We start from the raw sequence: 20,074 nt of genomic DNA on the forward strand, positions 1-20,074 counted from the left end.
GTCTTGCAGTCTTGAGACACACTCTCAGCTGAAGAAGCAGCACAGGAATACACCAAGGTGTGAAGCGACATTACAAGTATGCAGAAAAAATTCCATAACCCTAAGTTCTCTTCTTTCCCGAGGTATGAAAGCAAGAAACAACAAGATATATGTAGACTGCAGCAATGCAAAGATATGAAGTATACAGAAACAAGGCCTCTCCATTGTTCCTCTCGCAGGCATGAAAGACCAAGAAACAGGGCGATTGACCTGCACTTCTGCAACTCTCAAAGATGTGGATACTCACGAGATTAGTCCAGAGGTACAGTATTCACCATTGTTCCTCTCCCAGGCATGAGAGACCAAGAAACAAGGTAAGATACCTAATCTGCTGTTGTGTTAATAGAAGACATAAATAAATAAATGAAGAGCATGTACTCTAGTAACACTTTTTGTAACCACATACTCTGTGTCCAGCTATGCACAGAGCCAACCATGTCCAGCTACGCACAGATTTCTTCATGGTCTGATATGCACAGATAACTCCATGTCCGGCTATGCACACATTCATTCAATCTGACTCATTTGCATTAGATGTGGATACTCACGAGATTAGTCCAGAGGTACAGTATTCGCCATTGTTCCTCTCCCAGGCATGAGAGACCAAGAAATAAGGTAAGATACCTACTCTGCTGTTGTGTTAATAGAAGACATATATAAATAAATGAAGAGCATGTACCCTAGTAACACTTTTTGTACCACATACTCTGTGTCCAGCTATGCACAGAGCCAACCATGTCCAGCTATGCACAGATTTCTCCATGGCCAGCTATGCACAGATAACTCCATGTCCGGCTATGCACACATTCATTCAATCTGACTCATTTGCATTAGATGTGAATACTCACAAGATTAGGCCAGAGGTACAGTATTCACCATTGTTCCTCTCCCAGGCATGAGAGACCAAGAAACAAGGTAAGATACCTACTCTGCTATTGTGATAATAGAAGGCATATATAAATAAATGAACAGCACGTGCCCTAGTAACACTTTTTGTACCCACAAACTGTGTGTCCAGCTATGCACAGAGCCAACCATGTCCAGCTATGCACAGATTTCTCCATGTCCAGCTATGCACAGATAACTCCATGTCCAGCTACGCACACATTCATTCAATCTCACTCATTTGCATTTGACCCTTTTAAAAGACTGCCACAGGAAGCTCAGTTTTCAACTTAGAAATTCTACTTCAATATTTAGCTGTGCATATATGCTTTCAAGTTCAGCTATTTTGTGCACAGAAAACAAATATCCTGCCAAGGGCAGCACTCTCCATATAAACCTATGGAGACTACTATAACTGCACATATTAACAGAAATTTCTGCGTGCAGGCAAATACAAATATGTGCAGGAACAGATAGGAATACATTAAGTCATTTGCTTGAAAGTATATTCCTAGATGATGCCGTAGTATAAACAAAGAATCTTTTATGCTCATTTATTAACACATTCCTCAATGGGATATGTATGTTTCTGCATTTCAAGGTATGCAGGCATTGACCTCCATCCATCTATGCATGGATCGGCTTGGTGGCCTCAAATGGTGTTGGCGAGTGAGACGTCTTGCAGTCTTGAGACACACTCTCAGCTGAAGAAGCAGCACAGGAATACACCAAGGTGTGCAGCGACATTACAAGTATGCAGAAAAAATTCCATAGCCCTAAGTTCTCTTCTTTCCCGAGGTATGAAAGCAAGAAACAGCAAGATAGATGTAGACTGCAGCATTGCAAAGATATGAAGTATACAGAAACAAGGCCTCTCCACTGTTGCTCTCGCAGGCATGAAAGACGAAGAAACAGGGCGATTGACCTGCACTTCTGCAACTCTCAAAGATGTGGATACTCACGAGATTAGTCCAGAGGTATAGTATTCACCATTGTTCCTCTCCCAGGCATGAGAGACCAAGAAACAAGGTAAGATACCTACTCTGCTGTTGTGTTAATAGAAGACATATATAAATAAATGAAGAGCATGTACTCTAGTAACACTTTTTGTAACCACATACTCTGTGTTCAGCTATGCACAGAGCCAACCATGTCCAGCTATGCACAGATTTCTCCATGGCCAGCTATGCACAGATAACTCCATGTCCGGCTATGCACACATTCATTCAATCTGACTCATTTGCATTAGATGTGGATACTCACAAGATTAGGCCAGAGGTACAGTATTCACCATTGTTCCTCTCCCAGGCATGAGAGACCAAGAAAGAAGGTAAGATACCTACTCTGCTATTGTGATAATAGAAGGCATATATAAATACATGAACAGCACGTCCCCTAGTAACACTTTTTGTACCCACAAACTGTGTGTCCAGCTATGCACAGAGCCAACCATGTCCAGCTATGCACAGATTTCTCCATGTCCAGCTATGCACAGATAACTCCATATCCAGCTATGCACACATTCATTCAATCTGACTCATTTGCATTAGATGTGGATACTCACAAGATTAGGCCAGAGGTGCAGTATTCACCATTGTTTCTCTCCCAGGCATGAGAGACCAAGAAACAAGGTAAGATACCTACTCTGCTATTGTGATAATAGAAGGCATATATAAATAAATGAACAGCACGTGCCCTAGTAACACTTTTTGTACCCACAAACTGTGTGTCCAGCTATGCACAGAGCCAACGATGTCCAGCTATGCACAGATTTCTCCATGTCCAGCTATGCACAGATAACTCCATGTCCGGCTACGCACACATTCATTCAATCTCACTCATTTGCATTTTACCCTTTTAAAAGACTGCCACAGGAAGCTCAGTTTTCAACTTAGAAATTCTACTTCAATATTTAGCTGTGCATATATGCTTTCAAGTTCAGCTATTTTGTGCACAGAAAACAAATATCCAGCCAAGGGCAGCACTCTCCATATAAACCTATGGAGACTACTATAACTGTCTGCGTGCAGGCAAATACAAATATGTGCAGGAACAGATAGGAATACCTTAAGTCATTTGCTTGAAAGTAGATATTCCTAGATGATGCCGTAGTATAAACAAAGAATCTTTTATGCTCATTTATTAACACATTCCTCAATGGGATATGTATGTTTCTGCATTTCAAGGTATGCAGGCATTCACCTCCATCCATCTATGCATGGATCGGCTTGGTGGCCTCAAATGGTGTCGGCGAGGGAGACGTCTTGCAGTCTTGAGACACACTCTCAGCTGAAGAAGCAGCACAGGAATACACCAAGGTGTGCAGCGACATTACAAGTATGCAGAAAAAACTCCATAACCCTAAGTTCTCTTCTTTCCCGAGGTATGAAAGCAAGAAACAGCAAGATAGATGTAGACTGCAGCATTGCAAAGATATGAAGTATACAGAAACAAGGCCTCTCCACTGTTGCTCTCGCAGGCATGAAAGACGAAGAAACAGGGCGATTGACCTGCACTTCTGCAACTCTCAAAGATGTGGACACTCACGAGATTAGTCCAGAGGTACAGCATTCACCATTGTTCCTTTCCCAGGCATGAGAGACCAAGAAACAAGGTAAGGTACCTACTCTGCTGTGGTGTTAATAGAAGACATATATAAATAAATGAAGAGCATGTACTCTAGTAACACTTTTTGTAACCACATACTCTGTGTCCAGCTATGCACAGAGCCAACCATGTCCAGCTACGCACAGATTTCTCCATGGCCAGCTATGCACAGATAACTCCATGTCCGGCTATGCACACATTCATTCAATCTGACTCATTTGCATTAGATGTGGATACTCACAAGATTAGGCCAGAGGTACAGTATTCACCATTGTTCCTCTCCCAGGCATGAGAGACCAAGAAAGAAGGTAAGATACCTACTCTGCTATTGTGATAATAGAAGGTATATATAAATAAAGAGCACATGCCCTAGTAACACTTTTTGTACCCACATACTGTGTCCAGCTATGCACAGAGCCAACCATGTCCAGCTACGCACAGATTTCTCCATGTCCGGCTACGCACACATTCATTCAATCTCACTCATTTGCATTAGATGTGGATACTCACGAGATTAGGCCAGAGGTACAGTATTCACCATTGTTCCTCTCCCAGGCATGAGAGACCAAGAAACAAGGTAAGATACCTACTCTGCTATTGTGATAATAGAAGGAATATATAAATAAATGAAGAACACGTGCCCTATTACTCTTTTTGTACCCACAAACTGTGTGTCCAGCTATGCACAGAGCCAACCATGTCCAGCTATGCACAGATGTCTCCATGTCCATCTATGCACAGATAACTCCATGTCCGGCTACGCACACATTCATTCAATCTCACTCATTTGCATTTGACCCTTTTAAAAGACTGCCACAGGAAGCTTAGTTTTCAACTTAGAACTTCTATTTCAATATTTAGCTGTGCATATATGCTTTCAAGTTCAGCTATTTTGTGCACAGAAAACAAATATCCAGCCAAGGGCAGCACTCTCCATATAAACCTATGGAGACTACTATAACTGCACATATTAACAGAAATTTCTGTGTGCAGGCAAATTCAAATATGTGTAGGAGCAGATAGGAATACATTAAGTCATTTGCTTGAAAGTAGATATTCCTAGATGATGTCGTAGTATAAACAAAGAATCCTTTTATGCTCATTTATTAACACATTCCTCAATGGGATATGTATGTTTCTGCATTTCAAGGTATGCAGGCATTCACCTCCATCCATCTATGCATGGATCGGCTTGGTGGCCTGAAATGGTGTAGGCGGGGGAGACGTCTTGCAGTCTTGAGACACACTCTCAGCTCAAGAAGCAGCACAGGAATACACCAAGGTGTGCAGCGACATTACAAGTATGCAGAAAAAAATCCATAACCCTAAGTTCTCTTCTTTCCCGAGGTATGAAAGCAAGAAACAGCAAGATATATGTAGACTGCAGCATTGCAAAGATATGAAGTATACAGAAACAAGGCCTCTCCACTGTTCCTCTCGCAGGCATGAAAGACCAAGAAACACGGCGATTGATCCTGCACTTCTGCAACTCTCAAAGATGTGGATACTCACGAGATTAGTCCAGAGGTACAGTATTCACCATTGTTCCTCTCCCAGGCATGAGAGACCAAGAAACAAGGTAAGATACCTACTCTGCTGTTGTGTTAATAGAAGACATATATAAATAAATGAAGAGCATGTACCCTAGTAACACTTTTTGTATCCACATACTCTGTGTCCAGCTATGCACAGAGCCAACCATGTCCAGCTACGCACAGATTTCTCCATGGCCAGCTATGCACAGATAACTCCATGTCCGGCTATGCACACATTCATTCAATCGGACTCATTTGCATTAGATGTGGATACTCACAAGATTAGGCCAGAGGTACAGTATTCACCATTGTTCCTCTCCCAGGCATGAGAGACCAAGAAAGAAGGTAAGATACCTACTCTGCTATTGGGATAATAGAAGGTATATATAAATAAAGAGCACGTGCCCTAGTAACTCTTTTTGCATCCACATACTGTGTCCAGCTGTGCACAGAGCCAATCATATCCAGCTACGCACAGATTTCTCTATGTCCAGCTATGCACAGTTAACTCCATGTCCCGCTACGCACACATTCATTCAATCTCACTCATTTGCATTAGATGTGGATACTCACGAGATTAGGCCAGAGGTACAGTATTCACCATTGTTCCTCTCCCAGGCATGAGAGACCAAGAAACAAGGTAAGATACCTACTCTGCTATTGTGATAATAGAAGGCATATATAAATAAATGAAGAACACGTGCCCTAGTAACTCTTTTTGTACCCACAAACTGTGTTTCCAGCTATGCACAGAGCCAACCATGTCCAGCTATGCACAGATGTCTCCATGTCCAGCTATGCACAGATAACTCCATGTCCAGCTACGCACACATTCATTCAATCTCACTCATTTCCATTTGACCCTTTTAAAAGACTGCCACAGGAAGCTCAGTTTTCAACTTAGAAATTCTATTTCAATATTTAGCTGTGCATATATGCTTTCAAGTTCAGCTATTTTGTGCACAGAAAACAAATATCCAGCCAAGGGCAGCACTCTCCATATAAACATATGTAGACTACTATAACTGCACATATTAACAGACATTTCTGCGTGCAGGCAAGTTCAAATATGTGCAGGAGCAGACAGGAATACATTAAGTCATTTGCTTGAAAGTAGATATTCCTAGATGATGTCGTAGTATAAACAAAGAATCCTTTTATGCTCATTTATTAACACATTCCTCAATGGAATATGTATGTTTCTGCATTTCAAGGTATGCAGGCATTCACCTCCATCCATCTATGCATGGATCGGCTTGGTGGCCTCAAAGGGTGTCGGCGAGGGAGACGTCTTGCAATCTTGAGACACACTCTCAGCTGAAGAAGCAGCACAGGAATACACCAAGGTGTGCAGCGACATTACAAGTATGCAGAAAAAATTCATTAACCCTAAGTTCTCTTCTTTCCCGAGGTATGAAAGCAAGAAACAGCAAGATAGATGTAGACTGCAGCATTGCAAAGATATGAAGTATACAGAAACAAGGCCTCTCCACTGTTGCTCTCGCAGGCATGAAAGACGAAGAAACAGGGCGATTGACCTGCACTTCTGCAACTCTCAACGATGTGGATACTCACGAGATTAGTCCAGAGGTACAATATTCACCATTGTTCCTCTCCCAGGCATGAGAGACCAAGAAACAAGGTAAGATACCTACTCTGCTGTTGTGTTAATAGAAGCATATATAAATAAATGAAGAGCATGTACCCTAGTAACACTTTTTGTAACCACATACTCTGTGTCCAGCGATGCACAGAGCCAACCATGTCCAGCTATGCACAGATTTCTCCATGGCCAGCTATGCACAGATAACTCGATGTCCGGCTATGCACACATTCATTCAATCTGACTCATTTGCATTAGATGTGAATACTCACAAGATTAGGCCAGAGGTACAGTATTCACCATTGCTCCTCTCCCAGGCATGAGAGACCAAGAAAGAAGGTAAGATACCTACTCTGCTATTGTGATAATAGAAGGTATATATAAATAAAGAGCACGTGCCCTAGTAAATCTTTTTGTACCCACATACTGTGTCCAGCTATGCACAGAGCCAACCATGTCCAGCTAGGCACAGATTTCTCCATGTCCAGCCATGCACAGTTAACTCCATGTCCGGCTACGCACACATTCATTCAATCTCACTCATTTGCATTAGATGTGGATACTCACGAGATTAGGCCAGAGGTACAGTATTCACCATTGTTCCTCTCCCAGGCATGAGAGACCAAGAAGCAAGGTAAGATACCTACTCTGCTATTGTGATAATAGAAGGCATATATAAATAAATGAAGAACACGTGCCCTAGTAACTCTTTTTGTACCCACAAACTATGTGTCCAGCTATGCACAGAGCCAACCATGTCCAGCTATGCACAGATGTCTCCATGTCCAGCTATGCACAGATAACTCCATGTCCGGCTACGCACACATTCATTCAATCTCACTCATTTGCACTTGACCCTTTTAAAAGACTGCCACAGGAAGCTCAGTTTTCAACTTAGAAATTCTATTTCAATATTTAACTGTGCATATATGCTTTCAAGTTCAGCTATTTTGTGCACAGAAAACAAATATCCAGCCAAGGGCAGCACTCTCCATATAAACCTAAGGAGACTACTATAACTGCACATATTAACAGAAATTTCTGCATGCAGGCAAATACAAATATGTGCAGGAACCGATAGGAATACATTAGGTCATTTGCTTGAAAGTAGATATTCCTAGATGATGCCGTAGTATAAACAAAGAATCCTTTTATGCTCATTTATTAACACATTCCTCAATGGGATATGTATGTTTCTGCATTTCAAGGTATGCAGGCATTCACCTCCATCCATCTATGCATGGATCGGCTTGGTGGCCTCAAATGGTGTCGGCGAGGGAGACGTCTTGCAATCTTGAGACACACTCTCAGCTGAAGAAGCAGCACAGGAATACACCAAGGTGTGCAGCGACATTACAAGTATGCAGAAAAAATTCATTAACCCTAACTTCTCTTCTTTCCCGAGGTATGAAAGCAAGAAACAGCAAGATAGATGTAGACTGCAGCATTGCAAAGATATGAAGTATACAGAAACAAGGCCTCTCCACTGTTGCTCTCGCAGGCATGAAAGACCAAGAAACAGGGCGATTGACCTGCACTTCTGCAACTCTCAACGATGTGGATACTCACGAGATTAGTCCAGAGGTACAGTATTCACCATTGTTCCTCTCCCAGGCATGAGAGACCAAGAAACAAGGTAAGATACCTACTCTGCTGTTGTGTTAATAGAAGACATATATAAATAAATGAAGAGCATGTACTCTAGTAACACTTTTTGTAACCACATACTCTGTGTCCAGCTATGCACAGAGCCAACCATGTCCAGCTACGCACAGATTTCTCCATGGCCAGCTATGCACAGATAACTCCATGTCCGGCTATGCGCACATTCATTCAATCTGACTCATTTGCATTAGATGTGGATAATCACAAGATTAGGCCAGAGGTACAGTATTCACCATTGTTCCTCTCCCAGGCATGAGAGACCAAGAAAGAAGGTAAGATACCTACTCTGCTATTGGGATAATAGAAGGTATATATAAATAAAGAGCACGTGCCCTAGTAACTCTTTTTGTACCCACATACTGTGTCCAGCTGTGCACAGAGCCAACCATGTCCAGCTACGCACAGATTTCTCCATGTCCAGCTATGCACAGTTAACTCCATGTCCGGCTACGCACACATTCATTCAATCTCACTCATTTGCATTAGATGTGGATACTCACGAGATTAGGCCAGAGGTACAGTATTCACCATTGTTCCTCTCCCAGGCATGAGAGACCAAGAAACAAGGTAAGATACCTACTCTGCTATTGTGATAATAGAAGGCATATATAAATAAATGAAGAACACGTGCCCTAGTAACTCTTTTTGTACCCACAAACTGTGTGTCCAGCTATGCACAGAGCCAACCATGTCCAGCTATGCACAGATGTCTCCATGTCCAGCTATGCACAGATAACTCCATGTCTGGCTACGCACACATTCATTCAATCTCACTCATTTGCATTTGACCCTTTTAAAAGACTGCCACAGGAAGCTCAGTTTTCAACTTAGAAATTCTTTTTCAATATTTAGCTGTGCATATATGCTTTCAAGTTCAGCTATTTTGTGCACAGAAAACAAATATCCAGCCAAGGGCAGCACTCTCCATATAAATCTTTGGAAACTACTATAACTGCACATATTAACAGAAATTTCTGCGTGCAGGCAAATTCAAATATGTGCAGGAGCAGATAGGAATACATTAAGTCATTTGCTTGAAAGTAGATATTCCTAGATGATGTCGTAGTATAAACAAAGAATCCTTTTATGCTCATTTATTAACACATTCCTCAATGGGATATGTATGTTTCTGCATTTCAAGGTATGCAGGCATTCACCTCCATCCATCTATGCATGGATCGGCTTGGTGGCCTCAAATGGTGTAGGCGAGGGAGACGTCTTGCAGTCTTGAGACACACTCTCAGCTGAAGAAGCAGCACAGGAATACACCAAGGTGTGCAGCGACATTACAAGTATGCAGAAAAAATTCCATAACCCTAAGTTCTCTTCTTTCCCGAGGTATGAAAGCAAGACACAGCAAGATATATGTAGACTGCAGCATTGCAAAGATATGAAGTATACAGAAACAAGGCCTCTCCACTGTTCCTCTCGCAGGCATGAAAGACGAAGAAACAGGGCGATTGACCTGCACTTCTGCAACTCTCAAAGATGTGGATACTCACGAGATTAGTCCAGAGGTACAGTATTCACCATTGTTCCTCTCCCAGGCATGAGAGACCAAGAAACAAGGTAAGATACCTACTCTGCTGTTGTGTTAATAGAAGACATATATAAATAAATGAAGAGCATGTACCCTAGTAACACTTTTTGTAACCACATACTCTGTGTCCAGCTATGCACAGAGCCAACCATGTCCAGCTACGCACAGATTTCTCCATGGCCAGCTATGCACAGATAACTCCATGTCCGGCTATGCACACATTCATTCAATCGGACTCATTTGCATTAGATGTGGATACTCACAAGATTAGGCCAGAGGTACAGTATTCACCATTGTTCCTCTCCAAGGCATGAGAGACCAAGAAAGAAGGTAAGATACCTACTCTGCTATTGGGATAATAGAAGGTATATATAAATAGGGAGCACGTGCCCTAGTTACTCTTTTTGTACCCACATACTGTGTCCAGCTGTGCACAGAGCCAACCATGTCCAGCTACGCACAGATTTCTCCATGTCCAGCTATGCACAGTTAACTCCATGTCCGGCTACGCACACATTCATTCAATCTCACTCATTTGCATTAGATGTGGATACTCACGAGATTAGGCCAGAGGTACAGTATTCACCATTGTTCCTCTCCCAGGCATGAGAGACCAAGAAACAAGGTAAGATACTACTCTGCTATTGTGATAATAGAAGGCATATATAAATAAATGAAGAACATGTGCCCTAGTAACTCTTTTTGTACCCACAAACTGTGTATCCAGCTATGCACAGAGCCAACCATGTCCAGCTATGCACAGATGTCTCCATGTCCAGCTATGCACAGATAACTCCATGTCCGGCTACGCACACATTCATTCAATCTCACTCATTTGCATTTGACCCTTTTAAAAGACTGCCACAGGAAGCTCAGTTTTCAACTTAGAAATTCTATTTCAATATTTAGCTGTGCATATATGCTTTCAGGTTCAGCTATTTTGTGCACAGAAAACAAATATCCAGCCAAGGGCATCACTCTCCATATAAACCTATGGAGACTACTATAACTGCACATATTAACAGAAATTTCTGCGTGCAGGCAAATTCAAATATGTGCAGGAGCAGATAGGAATACCTTAAGTCATTTGCTTGAAAGTAGATATTCCTAGATGATGTCGTAGTATAAACAAAGAATCCTTTTATGCTCATTTATTAACACATTCCTCAATGGGATATGTATGTTTCTGCATTTCAAGGTATGCAGGCATTCACCTCCATCCATCTATGTATGGATCGGCTTGGTGGCCTCAAAGGGTGTCGGCGAGGGAGACGTCTTGCAATCTTGAGACACACTCTCAGCTGAAGAAGCAGCACAGGAATACACCAAGGTGTGCAGCGACATTACAAGTATGCAGAAAAAATTCATTAACCCTAAGTTCTCTTCTTTCCCGAGGTATGAAAGCAAGAAACAGCAAGATAGATGTAGACTGCAGCATTGCAAAGATATGAAGTATACAGAAACAAGGCCTCTCCACTGTTGCTCTCGCAGGCATGAAAGACGAAGAAACAGGGCGATTGACCTGCACTTCTGCAACTCTCAACGATGTGGATACTCACGAGATTAGTCCAGAGGTACAATATTCACCATTGTTCCTCTCCCAGGCATGAGAGACCAAGAAACAAGGTAAGATACCTACTCTGCTATTGTGTTAATAGAAGCATATATAAATAAATGAAGAGCATGTACCCTAGTAACACTTTTTGTAACCACATACTCTGTGTCCAGCGATGCACAGAGCCAACCATGTCCAGCTATGCACAGATTTCTCCATGGCCAGCTATGCACAGATAACTCGATGTCCGGCTATGCACACATTCATTCAATCTGACTCATTTGCATTAGATGTGACTACTCACAAGATTAGGCCAGAGGTACAGTATTCACCATTGCTCCTCTCCCAGGCATGAGAGACCAAGAAAGAAGGTAAGATACCTACTCTGCTATTGTGATAATAGAAGGTATATATAAATAAAGAGCACGTGCCCTAGTAAATCGTTTTGTACCCACATACTGTGTCCAGCTATGCACAGAGCCAACCATGTCCAGCTAGGCACAGATTTCTCCATGTCCAGCCATGCACAGTTAACTCCATGTCCGGCTACGCACACATTCATTCAATCTCACTCATTTGCATTAGATGTGGATACTCACGAGATTAGGCCAGAGGTACAGTATTCACCATTGTTCCTCTCCCAGGCATGAGAGACCAAGAAGCAAGGTAAGATACCTACTCTGCTATTGTGATAATAGAAGGCATATATAAATAAATGAAGAACACGTGCCCTAGTAACTCTTTTTGTACCCACAAACTATGTGTCCAGCTATGCACAGAGCCAACCATGTCCAGCTATGCACAGATGTCTCCATGTCCAGCTATGCACAGATAACTCCATGTCCGGCTACGCACACATTCATTCAATCTCACTCATTTGCACTTGACCCTTTTAAAAGACTGCCACAGGAAGCTCAGTTTGCAACTTAGAAATTCAATTTCAATATTTAACTGTGCATATATGCTTTCAAGTTCAGCTATTTTGTGCACAGAAAACAAATATCCAGCCAAGGGCAGCTCTCTCCATATAAACCTAAGGAGACTACTATAACTGCACATATTAACAGAAATTTCTGCATGCAGGCAAATACAAATATGTGCAGGAACCGATAGGAATACATTAGGTCATTTGCTTGAAAGTAGATATTCCTAGATGATGCCGTAGTATAAACAAAGAATCCTTTTATGCTCATTTATTAACACATTCCTCAATGGGATATGTATGTTTCTGCATTTCAAGGTATGCAGGCATTCACCTCCATCCATCTATGCATGGATCGGCTTGGTGGCCTCAAATGGTGTCGGCGAGGGAGACGTCTTGCAATCTTGAGACACACTCTCAGCTGAAGAAGCAGCACAGGAATACACCAAGGTGTGCAGCGACATTACAAGTATGCAGAAAAAATTCATTAACCCTAACTTCTCTTCTTTCCCGAGGTATGAAAGCAAGAAACAGCAAGATAGATGTAGACTGCAGCATTGCAAAGATATGAAGTATACAGAAACAAGGCCTCTCCACTGTTGCTCTCGCAGGCATGAAAGACGAAGAAACAGGGCGATTGACCTGCACTTCTGCAACTCTCAACGATGTGGATACTCACGAGATTAGTCCAGAGGTACAGTATTCACCATTGTTCCTCTCCCAGGCATGAGAGACCAAGAAACAAGGTAAGATACCTACTCTGCTGTTGTGTTAATAGAAGACATATATAAATAAATGAAGAGCATGTACTCTAGTAACACTTTTTGTAACCACATACTCTGTGTCCAGCTATGCACAGAGCCAACCATGTCCAGCTACGCACAGATTTCTCCATGGCCAGCTATGCACAGATAACTCCATGTCCGGCTATGCGCACATTCATTCAATCTGACTCATTTGCATTAGATGTGGATAATCACAAGATTAGGCCAGAGGTACAGTATTCAGCATTGTTCCTCTCCCAGGCATGAGAGACCAAGAAAGAAGGTAAGATACCTACTCTGCTATTGGGATAATAGAAGGTATATATAAATAAAGAGCACGTGCCCTAGTAACTCTTTTTGTACCCACATACTGTGTCCAGCTGTGCACAGAGCCAACCATGTCCAGCTACGCACAGATTTCTCCATGTCCAGCTATGCACAGTTAACTCCATGTCCGGCTACGCACACATTCATTCAATCTCACTCATTTGCATTAGATGTGGATACTCACGAGATTAGGCCAGAGGTACAGTATTCACCATTGTTCCTCTCCCAGGCATGAGAGACCAAGAAACAAGGTAAGATACCTACTCTGCTATTGTGATAATAGAAGGCATATATAAATAAATGAAGAACACGTGCCCTAGTAACTCTTTTTGTACCCACAAACTGTGTGTCCAGCTATGCACAGAGCCAACCATGTCCAGCTATGCACAGATGTCTCCATGTCCAGCTATGCACAGATAACTCCATGTCCGGCTACGCACACATTCATTCAATCTCACTCATTTGCATTTGACCCTTTTAAAAGACTGCCACAGGAAGCTCAGTTTTCAACTTAGAAATTCTATTTCAATATTTAGCTGTGCATATATGCTTTCAAGTTCAGCTATTTTGTGCACAGAAAACAAATATCCAGCCAAGGGCATCACTCTCCATATAAACCTATGGAGACTACTATAACTGCACATATTAACAGAAATTTCTGCGTGCAGGCAAATTCAAATATGTGCAGGAGCAGATAGGAATACCTTAAGTCATTTGCTTGAAAGTAGATATTCCTAGATGATGTCGTAGTATAAACAAAGAATCCTTTTATGCTCATTTATTAACACATTCCTCAATGGGATATGTATGTTTCTGCATTTCAAGGTATGCAGGCATTCACCTCCATCCATCTATGCATGGATCGGCTTGGTGGCCTCAAATGGTGTCGGCGAGGGAGACGTCTTGCAGTCTTGAGACACACTCTCAGCTGAAGAAGCAGCACAGGAATACACCAAGGTGTGCAGCGACATTACAAGTATGCAGAAAAAATTCCATAACCCTAAGTTCTCTTCTTTCCCGAGGTATGAAAGCAAGAAACAACAAGATATATGTAGACTGCAGCAATGCAAAGATATGAAGTATACAGAAACAAGGCCTCTCCATTGTTCCTCTCGCAGGCATGAAAGACCAAGAAACAGGGCGATTGACCTGCACTTCTGCAACTCTCAAAGATGTGGATACTCACGAGATTAGTCCAGAGGTATAGTATTCACCATTGTTCCTCTCCCAGGCATGAGAGACCAAGAAACAAGGTAAGATACCTACTCTGCTGTTGTGTTAATAGAAGACATATATAAATAAATGAAGAGCATGTACTCTAGTAACACTTTTTGTAACCACATACTCTGTGTCCAGCTATGCACAGAGCCAACCATGTCCAGCTACGCACAGATTTCTCCATGGCCAGCTATGCACAGATAACTCCATGTCCGGCTATGCACACATTCATTCAATCTGACTCATTTGAATTAGATGTGGATACTCACAAGATTAGGCCAGAGGTACAGTATTCACCATTGTTCCTCTCCCAGGCATGAGAGACCAAGAAAGAAGGTAAGATACCTACTCTGCTATTGTGATAATAGAAGGCATATATAAATACATGAACAGCACGTCCCCTAGTAACACTTTTTGTACCCACAAACTGTGTGTCCAGCTATGCACAGATCCAACCATGTCCAGCTATGCACAGATTTCTCCATGTCCAGCTATGCACAGATAACTCCATATCCAGCTATGCACACATTCATTCAATCTGACTCATTTGCATTAGATGTGGATACTCACAAGATTAGGCCAGAGGTGCAGTATTCACCATTGTTCCTCTCCCAGGCATGAGAGACCAAGAAACAAGGTGAGATACCTACTCTGCTATTGTGATAATAGAAGGCATATATAAATAAATGAACAGCACGTGCCCTAGTAACACTTTTTGTACCCACAAACTGTGTGTCCAGCTATGCACAGAGCCAACCATGTCCAGCTATGCACAGATTTCTCCATGTCCAGCTATGCACAGATAACTCCATGTCCGGCTACGCACACATTCATTCAATCTCACTCATTTGCATTTTACCCTTTTAAAAGACTGCCACAGGAAGCTCAGTTTTCAACTTAGAAATTCGACTTCAATATTTAGCTGTGCATATATGCTTTCAAGTTCAGCTATTTTGTGCACAGAAAACAAATATCCAGCCAAGGGCAGCACTCTCCATATAAACCTATGGAGACTACTATAACTGTCTGCGTGCAGGCAAATACAAATATGTGCAGGAACAGATAGGAATACCTTAAGTCATTTGCTTGAAAGTAGATATTCCTAGATGATGCCGTAGTATAAACAAAGAATCTTTTATGCTCATTTATTAACACATTCCTCAATGGGATATGTATGTTTCTGCATTTCAAGGTATGCAGGCATTCACCTCCATCCATCTATGCAAGGATCGGCTTGGTGGCCTCAAATGGTGTCGGCGAGGGAGACGTCTTGCAGTCTTGAGACACACTCTCAGCTGAAGAAGCAGCACAGGAATACACCAAGGTGTGCAGCGACATTACAAGTATGCAGAAAAAACTCCATAACCCTAAGTTCTCTTCTTTCCCGAGGTATGAAAGCAAGAAACAGCAAGATAGATGTAGACTGCAGCATTGCAAAGATATGAAGTATACAGAAACAAGGCCTCTCCACTGTTGCTCTCGCAGGCATGAAAGACGAAGAAACAGGGCGATTGACCTGCACTTCTGCAACTCTCAAAGATGTGGATACTCACGAGATTAGTCCAGAGGTACAGCATTCACCATTGTTCCTTTCCCAGGCATGAGAGACCAAGAAACAAGGTAAGGTACCTACTCTGCTGTGGTGTTAATAGAAGACATATATAAATAAATGAAGAGCATGTACCCTAGTAACACTTTTTGTAACCACATACTCTGTGTCCAGCTATGCACAGAGCCAACCATGTCCAGCTACGCACAGATTTCTCCATGGCCAGCTATGCACAGATAACTCCATGTCCGGCTATGCACACATTCATTCAATCTGACTCATTTGCATTAGATGTGGATACTCACAAGATTAGGCCAGAGGTACAGTATTCACCATTGTTCCTCTCCCAGGCATGAGAGACCAAGAAAGAAGGTAGGATACCTACTCTGCTATTGTGATAATAGAAGGTATATATAAATAAAGAGCACATGCCCTAGTAACACTTTTTGTACCCACATACTGTGTCCAGCTATGCACAGAGCCAACCATGTTCAGCTACGCACAGATTTCTCCATGTCCGGCTACGCACACATTCATTCAATCTCACTCATTTGCATTAGATGTGGATACTCACGAGATTAGGCCAGAGGTACAGTATTCACCATTGTTCCTCTCCCAGGCATGAGAGACCAAGAAACAAGGTAAGATACTACTCTGCTATTGTGATAATAGAAGGCATATATAAATAAATGAAGAACATGTGCCCTAGTAACTCTTTTTGTACCCACAAACTGTGTATCCAGCTATGCACAGAGCCAACCATGTCCAGCTATGCACAGATGTCTCCATGTCCAGCTATGCACAGATAACTCCATGTCCGGCTACGCACACATTCATTCAATCTCACTCATTTGCATTTGACCCTTTTAAAAGACTGCCACAGGAAGCTCAGTTTTCAACTTAGAAATTCTATTTCAATATTTAGCTGTGCATATATGCTTTCAGGTTCAGCTATTTTGTGCACAGAAAACAAATATCCAGCCAAGGGCATCACTCTCCATATAAACCTATGGAGACTACTATAACTGCACATATTAACAGAAATTTCTGCGTGCAGGCAAATTCAAATATGTGCAGGAGCAGATAGGAATACCTTAAGTCATTTGCTTGAAAGTAGATATTCCTAGATGATGTCGTAGTATAAACAAAGAATCCTTTTATGCTCATTTATTAACACATTCCTCAATGGGATATGTATGTTTCTGCATTTCAAGGTATGCAGGCATTCACCTCCATCCATCTATGTATGGATCGGCTTGGTGGCCTCAAAGGGTGTCGGCGAGGGAGACGTCTTGCAATCTTGAGACACACTCTCAGCTGAAGAAGCAGCACAGGAATACACCAAGGTGTGCAGCGACATTACAAGTATGCAGAAAAAATTCATTAACCCTAAGTTCTCTTCTTTCCCGAGGTATGAAAGCAAGAAACAGCAAGATAGATGTAGACTGCAGCATTGCAAAGATATGAAGTATACAGAAACAAGGCCTCTCCACTGTTGCTCTCGCAGGCATGAAAGACGAAGAAACAGGGCGATTGACCTGCACTTCTGCAACTCTCAACGATGTGGATACTCACGAGATTAGTCCAGAGGTACAATATTCACCATTGTTCCTCTCCCAGGCATGAGAGACCAAGAAACAAGGTAAGATACCTACTCTGCTATTGTGTTAATAGAAGCATATATAAATAAATGAAGAGCATGTACCCTAGTAACACTTTTTGTAACCACATACTCTGTGTCCAGCGATGCACAGAGCCAACCATGTCCAGCTATGCACAGATTTCTCCATGGCCAGCTATGCACAGATAACTCGATGTCCGGCTATGCACACATTCATTCAATCTGACTCATTTGCATTAGATGTGACTACTCACAAGATTAGGCCAGAGGTACAGTATTCACCATTGCTCCTCTCCCAGGCATGAGAGACCAAGAAAGAAGGTAAGATACCTACTCTGCTATTGTGATAATAGAAGGTATATATAAATAAAGAGCACGTGCCCTAGTAAATCGTTTTGTACCCACATACTGTGTCCAGCTATGCACAGAGCCAACCATGTCCAGCTAGGCACAGATTTCTCCATGTCCAGCCATGCACAGTTAACTCCATGTCCGGCTACGCACACATTCATTCAATCTCACTCATTTGCATTAGATGTGGATACTCACGAGATTAGGCCAGAGGTACAGTATTCACCATTGTTCCTCTCCCAGGCATGAGAGACCAAGAAGCAAGGTAAGATACCTACTCTGCTATTGTGATAATAGAAGGCATATATAAATAAATGAAGAACACGTGCCCTAGTAACTCTTTTTGTACCCACAAACTATGTGTCCAGCTATGCACAGAGCCAACCATGTCCAGCTATGCACAGATGTCTCCATGTCCAGCTATGCACAGATAACTCCATGTCCGGCTACGCACATATTCATTCAATCTCACTCATTTGCACTTGACCCTTTTAAAAGACTGCCACAGGAAGCTCAGTTTTCAACTTAGAAATTCTATTTCAATATTTAACTGTGCATATATGCTTTCAAGTTCAGCTATTTTGTGCACAGAAAACAAATATCCAGCCAAGGGCAGCACTCTCCATATAAACCTAAGGAGACTACTATAACTGCACATATTAACAGAAATTTCTGCATGCAGGCAAATACAAATATGTGCAGGAACCGATAGGAATACATTAGGTCATTTGCTTGAAAGTAGATATTCCTAGATGATGCCGTAGTATAAACAAAGAATCCTTTTATGCTCATTTATTAACACATTCCTCAATGGGATATGTATGTTTCTGCATTTCAAGGTATGCAGGCATTCACCTCCATCCATCTATGCATGGATCGGCTTGGTGGCCTCAAATGGTGTCGGCGAGGGAGACGTCTTGCAATCTTGAGACACACTCTCAGCTGAAGAAGCAGCACAGGAATACACCAAGGTGTGCAGCGACATTACAAGTATGCAGAAAAAATTCATTAACCCTAACTTCTCTTCTTTCCCGAGGTATGAAAGCAAGAAACAGCAAGATAGATGTAGACTGCAGCATTGCAAAGATATGAAGTATACAGAAACAAGGCCTCTCCACTGTTGCTCTCGCAGGCATGAAAGACGAAGAAACAGGGCGATTGACCTGCACTTCTGCAACTCTCAACGATGTGGATACTCACGAGATTAGTCCAGAGGTACAGTATTCACCATTGTTCCTCTCCCAGGCATGAGAGACCAAGAAACAAGGTAAGATACCTACTCTGCTGTTGTGTTAATAGAAGACATATATAAATAAATGAAGAGCATGTACTCTAGTAACACTTTTTGTAACCACATACTCTGTGTCCAGCTATGCACAGAGCCAACCATGTCCAGCTACGCACAGATTTCTCCATGGCCAGCTATGCACAGATAACTCCATGTCCGGCTATGCGCACATTCATTCAATCTGACTCATTTGCATTAGATGTGGATAATCACAAGATTAGGCCAGAGGTACAGTATTCACCATTGTTCCTCTCCCAGGCATGAGAGACCAAGAAAGAAGGTAAGATACCTACTCTGCTATTGGGATAATAGAAGGTATATATAAATAAAGAGCACGTGCCCTAGTAACTCTTTTTGTACCCACATACTGTGTCCAGCTGTGCACAGAGCCAACCATGTCCAGCTACGCACAGATTTCTCCATGTCCAGCTATGCACAGTTAACTCCATGTCCGGCTACGCACACATTCATTCAATCTCACTCATTTGCATTAGATGTGGATACTCACGAGATTAGGCCAGAGGTACAGTATTCACCATTGTTCCTCTCCCAGGCATGAGAGACCAAGAAACAAGGTAAGATACCTACTCTGCTATTGTGATAAT

The sequence above is a fragment of the Ambystoma mexicanum genome, chromosome 12 (genome assembly GCF_040938575.1).
Source record: "Ambystoma mexicanum isolate Mex_15411 chromosome 12, UKY_AmexF1_1, whole genome shotgun sequence".
NCBI lineage: Eukaryota > Metazoa > Chordata > Amphibia > Caudata > Ambystomatidae > Ambystoma > Ambystoma mexicanum.